Source organism: Perna viridis, chromosome 1 (assembly GCF_037379345.1).
Source record: "Perna viridis isolate PV_CMFRI_1.1 ecotype Kerala chromosome 1, ASM3737934v1, whole genome shotgun sequence".
Lineage (NCBI taxonomy): Eukaryota > Metazoa > Mollusca > Bivalvia > Mytilida > Mytilidae > Perna > Perna viridis.
The window spans coordinates 26,480,987-26,488,252 of NC_142445.1; positions in this window are offsets into that span (position 1 = coordinate 26,480,987).

Genomic DNA, 7,266 nt, shown 5'->3' on the forward strand with positions numbered 1-7,266 from the left:
TACGGGAAAAAATCATTCAAATTGAATTATTTTCAAACAAATGTATTCATAAGATAAACACTGATGACCTTTGACGCCTGAGTCAGTGAATTCTTTTGTAAGTTTGGTTTCTCTCCGAACTTAGCTCTTACCGGAAGCCAAGAAGAGCGGCGACAGAATTAATATTTTCGGATGTTAGCTGTTTGTAATCTGTCATTTTTTATTTTGATGGTTTGAGAGATCTTGGTCTCTGGTTTTCTGATGTTTACGAAATATTAAAGCAAAGCAGTAAACTCTCTGTAAACAAATGTCTAGCGCCTATTAAAGTTTTGATTGGTGTTGTCATGTAAAAATCAAAACTCGATTGCTGACTGCCGATGAAGATCAGAAGGTATTTAACCTGGATAAGATAGGGGCAAAGTCTTGCTGAGCTAAATATTGGCTTTTCTGAACATGTGTTCACTATCTCCGCTTAAGACCAATAATTAGATCTCGATCTCAGATTCTGCAAAAATTAACTATCATCAACGACTGAGATTTATCAATAGATATGTTGATGTTTTATTTCAGAAAATATACAACTAAAAGTTTAGGAAATTATCTTTTTACTTTTTATCTAATGTCTTGGACGTCGTTTTTTTTGGTGGGAAGTCAAGGATCTTCGTAAAATGCCAGTGATACGGAGATTCAAACTGTGACGTAATCCAATCTAATACGATGATGTTCATACATTGTCTATTGCGATGATATTTTCATTTTTCAAAGTTTGGAATTAAAACATTTTGTTTTTTCTCTTACACAGGCCGAAGATTTTTAAATTAATACACCAGTCTTGAAATACAATTAACATCGTATCTATTTCTTTTCGAATCGTGTAGTACTCGTATAGATTGCTACGCTCAAAAGAAAATACATGTTTAATCCCAGCTTCTAGTAGCACAAGAGCGTAGAAAATTGGATGCAAAAATGTGCAGTGAAGTAAGCTACAATCTCTTGGGATGCTGATGATCGATACTGAAGTGTTTTGGTTTCATATGTGCTTTCAGACTAAAAGCCTTGTAGCTTTAATCACTCTGCACTTCTTAATGTTGTTTGTGTACTTTTCGCGAATTTATTAATCAGTGTCCCTTTGTTTATTTATAGTTTCGTATCCAGACAGTATAAATGCTTCTTTTTTGGGATATTGTCCGGTATTAATATCCAAGGGTGTTATACATGGTATAATTGCCGGTTTAGGCGATTAAAAACCTAACAGTGAGCAGTTGAACTTGCCAACGTCCCACATTGCACTCTATAGATATCCACAAAATGCCGGACAACGACGTAAAATAGTTGAAATGTTAGGTAGTTCGTGTTAGTCCTTTTATGAATGTAAATATATAGGCTAAAACCATATGTCTAGGTCAAGATCAATATCCATATTACTTATTTGTCCATTTAATATTGTAAAAATTGCTGGTGTAATAAGATTTTAGGCATTTCGATGCTTTTAGAGCATACGATTCGTGATAATGGCCGATAAGTAATAGCCAGATAGCGAAAACGGCAACTTCGGAATTGAAACTACTGCTTGAACGGAGATTCGTTAATATAGGTAAAGAATTATTTCGAATAAAAAATCAAGAACTATAAGGCCATCCAACTTTTCCAGACTGTTTCCAAAACAAACTTTCATGTTGCACGAAAGGAACATGCGTGTCGCTACAAAGCCCATGCAGTGTAAGCATATAGTCTGAATAGTCCGGAAATGGAAATGTATGAAAAGGGTTAAGTGATAGTGTCATTAAAATCTGGTTAAAGCTACAATGTAAGATCGTCAATTTTCAAACGTTTATAACACCTCAAAACATTGTAAGCCAGCTCTATTCAATCAAAGCAGATTATATAACTGTCGTATGGCGTAAGTTAGAGATGAACAAACAGATCTGAGTTACAACTTGTATATATGCTATATATATATAGATGGTGTTGACGTTCAATCTATAAAGAGTTTGTCGACAGCATTGACAATCGACTGGAAACAATGCAAGTAGCATTGGCGGTCTTGCAGTTACATGTACAAGTATTGAAAAATCGTTACAAGAATGAGTACACCATATGTCTAGGTCATCAATTAACAGACACTGCCAATGTTTCCAATAGTACTTATGGCATATGTAATGGCTTAAAGATAGAGAGGACAATAGGATTATTAGATTTGATGAATCATAATGTCAGGTCCGTTGTATAACAACAACAGTTTCTTTTACACTTATATGGGTGGTAATAGGCTGATTCATGATTGTCCAGATACTTAATTGTTAAGGGTAATAATCATAGGAAATTCAATAAGATACTATAAATGACAGCTGTGTGTGAAAGATCGAGATCTCATCTACAGATTACGAAACATGAGATGATTCAAATATAGTGTCGGGGTGTAACCGAACGGGAGAAAGCTATTTACATGAAAAGGTCAATGTTCCAATATTCGTTCGGTGAAAGACGCAAGAATTCACAGAATATATGTTTTCAAAATACTGCAAAACCTTTCTATAAAAAGCTATTATAGGTCAAGGTTCCTAAACTCGTTTAAATAAACATACCGGATTAAACAGTCTATCCCTTCGGCAGTGCACGTGTGAAAAAATTAATACGTTAAACCAATTTAAATATTCGTTTAAAGAATAAAGTTGCATGTACATGTAGATGTTTAGTCCTGGTAGTTATATAAAATATAATCTGATATAATACGTCAATGTGGACAGAACAAGAGGTGCTAAAAAAACTTGTGAAACTAAACGAAACGATACAAAATAAGCAGAAATATGTTTTAAAAACAATAAAGTATATCTTGCCATTCAGGTCACTGGCACTTACATGTATATCCGTGGAGCGTTTAAGTGTCAGTCAGGCAGTGGGTGAAACATGGTATGAAAAAAACCACCATTTGGAAAGTTTAATTTGACTGTTTGCACCACTAGAATCAAGTAAAAAAGAACAGATTTTCGAAAATTATGACTTTATTTACCATTTTGGTAAATTGAATTATTAGTTCATTGAAAAGCACTGAAAATTTTATATTTCAAGGGCAGATAACTCATTTTTAACATTCTATTTAAAAATTGAAAAAAAATCTGAGCAAATCCAGTGATACAGAGATCAAATAATGGTCTTTTTAAATAGAGAAAAAAATCCTTGACTGAAACTGTATTGTCGGATTGGTGCGATTTTTATATGCATGTTTCTGCTTTCCCCCATTTTGCCTGATTCTCACAAAAACTTGCACTTAAATTGGCCTTTAGGTTATCATACACACTCTGGTAAAGCGAAAAAACATTTTACTTGTCTATTTAACTGCATTTTTTTCGGGCAAAACAAAACAATCAAAACTGTGTGCCTTGATTCATGCTACGAAGCAAAAACTTATAACTGCATAAATGAAGTTAAGCATAAATGCCATCAGTTGCAACTAACAGCAAGATAATCCCGAACTCTGGTAAGCAGGTGTGATAAAGTGGTTTTTGCTGAAAAAATATTTTTCTAGATGGTAGTAGTAACATTAAGAGTCTAAATGTAAAACAAATGAAATTGAATTAGTTAAATATGTATTTTTGGATTGAATTATCCTTGGTCGTTTTCCGTGTGGATACTCAGCAGCTGTGAAGCTGGAAATGTCTAAAATAGATTATAGACATATTTTAGATTGATATCCGCATTAATGACTTTCTTTCATATTAATAAATAATAACATTTTTGTAATGTTATATTAGATCATTTAGCTTGCTGTCTCATAAGAATGAATAAAAACTGATACCGGGGCAAGTCTGATTAAGATGTATATATTCATTATACGATATTTTAACTGCATTCTAAATTCTGTCCGAACATCGTCTTTTAATTATCGTGAATTAAGACATTGATGAATGGGATTTGCGATAAAATAGACTACTCAAAATAAAGCCAACTAAATTTATTTTGTTTCAAATATGCTCGTTACCAGAATACAAATGATTACTCGATGGGTACAGGCTTTCTCGACCTTTTTATAGACGCCATTCCTCAGGCATTGTGGGAAGGATTAGGCAGGATCCCGGAGACAAAATGTGAAATTGCTTCGCCGACAGTCTTAATCTTTTAAGGATCAATATAAGCTGATTGATCTGTTTTTAAATTTAAAAAAAATGTCAGCGACAGGACTAATTCATTCGACAGAAATAAAAGCTAATAATCAACCAAGCGTCTTGCACCAGTAGCAAATTAAGTTATAGATTTTCGAGTTATGCAAGATTATAATTTCAAGAAATACCATACGATGCGAAGATTTCTCTTGTTTCCTTTGACGTATAGACACAGAAAAGCGCCGAAACATTGAGAAATATAGCAATGGTATCCGGAAGACCGGATACATTAATTTAGCTTGAAGCGACATTTTGTTTGTATGGACTTCTTAGGCGTCTTTGAGTTCAGTTGCAGTTCAAACGCTATGCTAAACAATCGCTGTTGTTCAAACGGTTGGTGTTTTTTTTAAATTCTCCACAACTCATCGTATAATTGGTTATGACCAAACATAGTTCAAACGCTGTAAAACTCAATACAGATCAACAAAGATAAAAGGCGAAGAACAGAACAATGGTCAAACCTTTGGTATTCAAGTGACACAACATGCGTGTACGCAGGTATGGCAATAAAAGAAACATCATAACCGTCAGGACTCGCATTTCTTGTGTCTTTTATGCAGCCCTGTTATCTACATACGTATCTGTATTTTCGACTTCTCGCCCGAATTCATTAAACCTAATTCTTACAATATAATGTTTATCTCCTCCTCATCAACATGCCAAAGAAAAGCGACCAGAGCAGAACAAATAAAAGCTCACTTTTATGTTCGTTTCATTGACAATTACTGACTTAACAAATTAAGTAATATACATTATCAGTGCATATGGTGCAGACCTATGTCTTATCTCTTCCCTTTATGACGTGAGCTTCTATTGTTACATAACTCTGTAGTATTCAATCTCAATAGTTATAATGAATACAGGGTGCTTATCGACAACATGATCTAGGAAGTTATGCAAAGATGTTTGTACAGTTAATTTGTAGACTAAGTGTATGCTCCATTTCTCTTCACCTTATTGTTTATTCTTTTCTGCCGTGGACGCTGGAAACATGGGCATCCGCCCCTATATCCATTAATGGGTATAACCTGGTTAATATTTAACCTTAAACAGTTTCAAGTCTTTTAAAAACAACTATTGCCTTTCAGGATAAAACATGTAATAAAGATGTGGTCGACATTTTGAATGGGGGATTAGGACATGCTCTCGATAGGGTATGTAAGTCTCGTCATGTGACCCAGTAATGTCACAAGAATGGGTCCTAGTCTATCATTCAAAAGCATGGAGATAAGTCATTTAGAGAGCGTTGATTTCCGTGTTAAGGGCAAAACATCTTTTTGTGTAAGCAATATCAATAAAAATGACAAATATCTATTTCTATATGATAAAGATATTAAGAAAAAACATAAAATAAAAGATTTTGCATTGTTATACAGTGTTTCGAGCACCCGGAAGTAAACAATTAAATGCAGACTGATCTTCGGTTTCAATACGTTCTACATCGGAAATTCCGGTAAAGAAAAGGAAACCAGAACGAGACTTACATGCCCTATTCTGGTTGGAGGTATCGGTAACTAAGTAAACAATTGGTTGAGAGTAGAAACAAAAACAATTCTGAACATTAACCATCGTCGAACTAGGTTAATGTTTCAAGAAAATTAAATGCACCTTATGTAGAAGGCAAAGACCCGGAAATTATATGTTCTTCTCCAAGATTGCATTTAGTTATACTTGATAAATCAAGTCATAGGACACAGTAGACGGTGGCCTCTATGGGTTGGAATTGGCAATCGCAGTCCCTTTACATTTTAAGGAGGTAGACTTAAGGTAAGGGATATAACTCTTTAAATCAGTGATATGTTTGTATCATATTCAAGTTCACTAAAGTCTTTCAAACTTTCCTTTGAAACGGAATGAAATCAGTCCAAGTTACAGTGATGCTTACATGAGATTGATGTAAAATAGTAAATACAAACGTTCCAATGATTTGTACGAGTTGTGCCCCTAGGTCTACCTCCTTAAAAGCCTTTTCAAAATGATAAGAACGGCTAACTGAGCTGAAAGATCCATCTTTCGGTATATATATACACAAACGTCTCAGAATGTGACGACTCTATTCGCCACACTGCTCCATCGGATCAAATTGATATAGGGAAGATATGTAAACGTATAGGAAGGTCTGAAAATTCCCAACGATGTTAGAACTGTCAAATTTGCGATGCAAATTTTTGGTCGTTCCCTCCGTGGGACTCGAACTCGTACCGCTGTGACATCTATGGCAACACCGCCTGCACAAAGTCCAGCGCCCTACACCACATAACAACATCTACAAATGAACTGTTCCGTATTACCATACATCGTGTACAGTCCTATATTAATCCTACGAGGAGGAATGACCCGGCCATATTTTATATAGCCTAGCTGCCGAGTGGTCTAGGGCGCTGGACTTTGTGCAGGCGGTGTTGCCATAGATGTATATATAGTAATTGGAAAATGGTTCAAAGATATTGCATATTGGTGTATTTTCTTCTTAGTCATCCATTTTCTGTACAAGGATTTCAGTTCTTAGGGACTCTATCAAGTTTATCCTCGTAAGTTTCCAAACAGCTGGCGGAAATGGCTAGGGATAGTGTTTTAACAACGAATCTATTGACCTTACTCAATTATGACAAAGCTTGCAAAAATGTTGTGTCAAGTCCATCGATCCCGTCACGTTTCGGCCTTCACTTGGCAATTTCTGTTCGCCTTTGTTGAACAAGTAAACACAGTTGTACTTAATATTTACAAAAATGATTTATGGATTAGATAGAAAACTTTATCAGAAAATTAAAGGTTGTTCATTTGTTCAAAAGATCTTAATAGTTCTTTGATGGTCTTGGTAATTCAATGCAGTTTTCATAATGGAATGGCAAAAAAATTAAATTCCAATCTTTAGTCAAGAAATGAAGTCCCACATTAAGATTTTGTTTATCAAACTTGTTTATAATGTTTATTTTAAGCAAAGACATGGTTTATCTTATTTTCAAATATTGGAAGAAAAATGGGACAAATGGTGAATTTGCTATCATGGTAGAGAAGTAAATGCAGTGTTTAAGACGGTGATACATTGAGATAGACATTTTCCATGTGGTTTTGACTACTTGATGTGTCGTATCAGAGCAGTACGGCTTGTACCAGTCTGAAGATT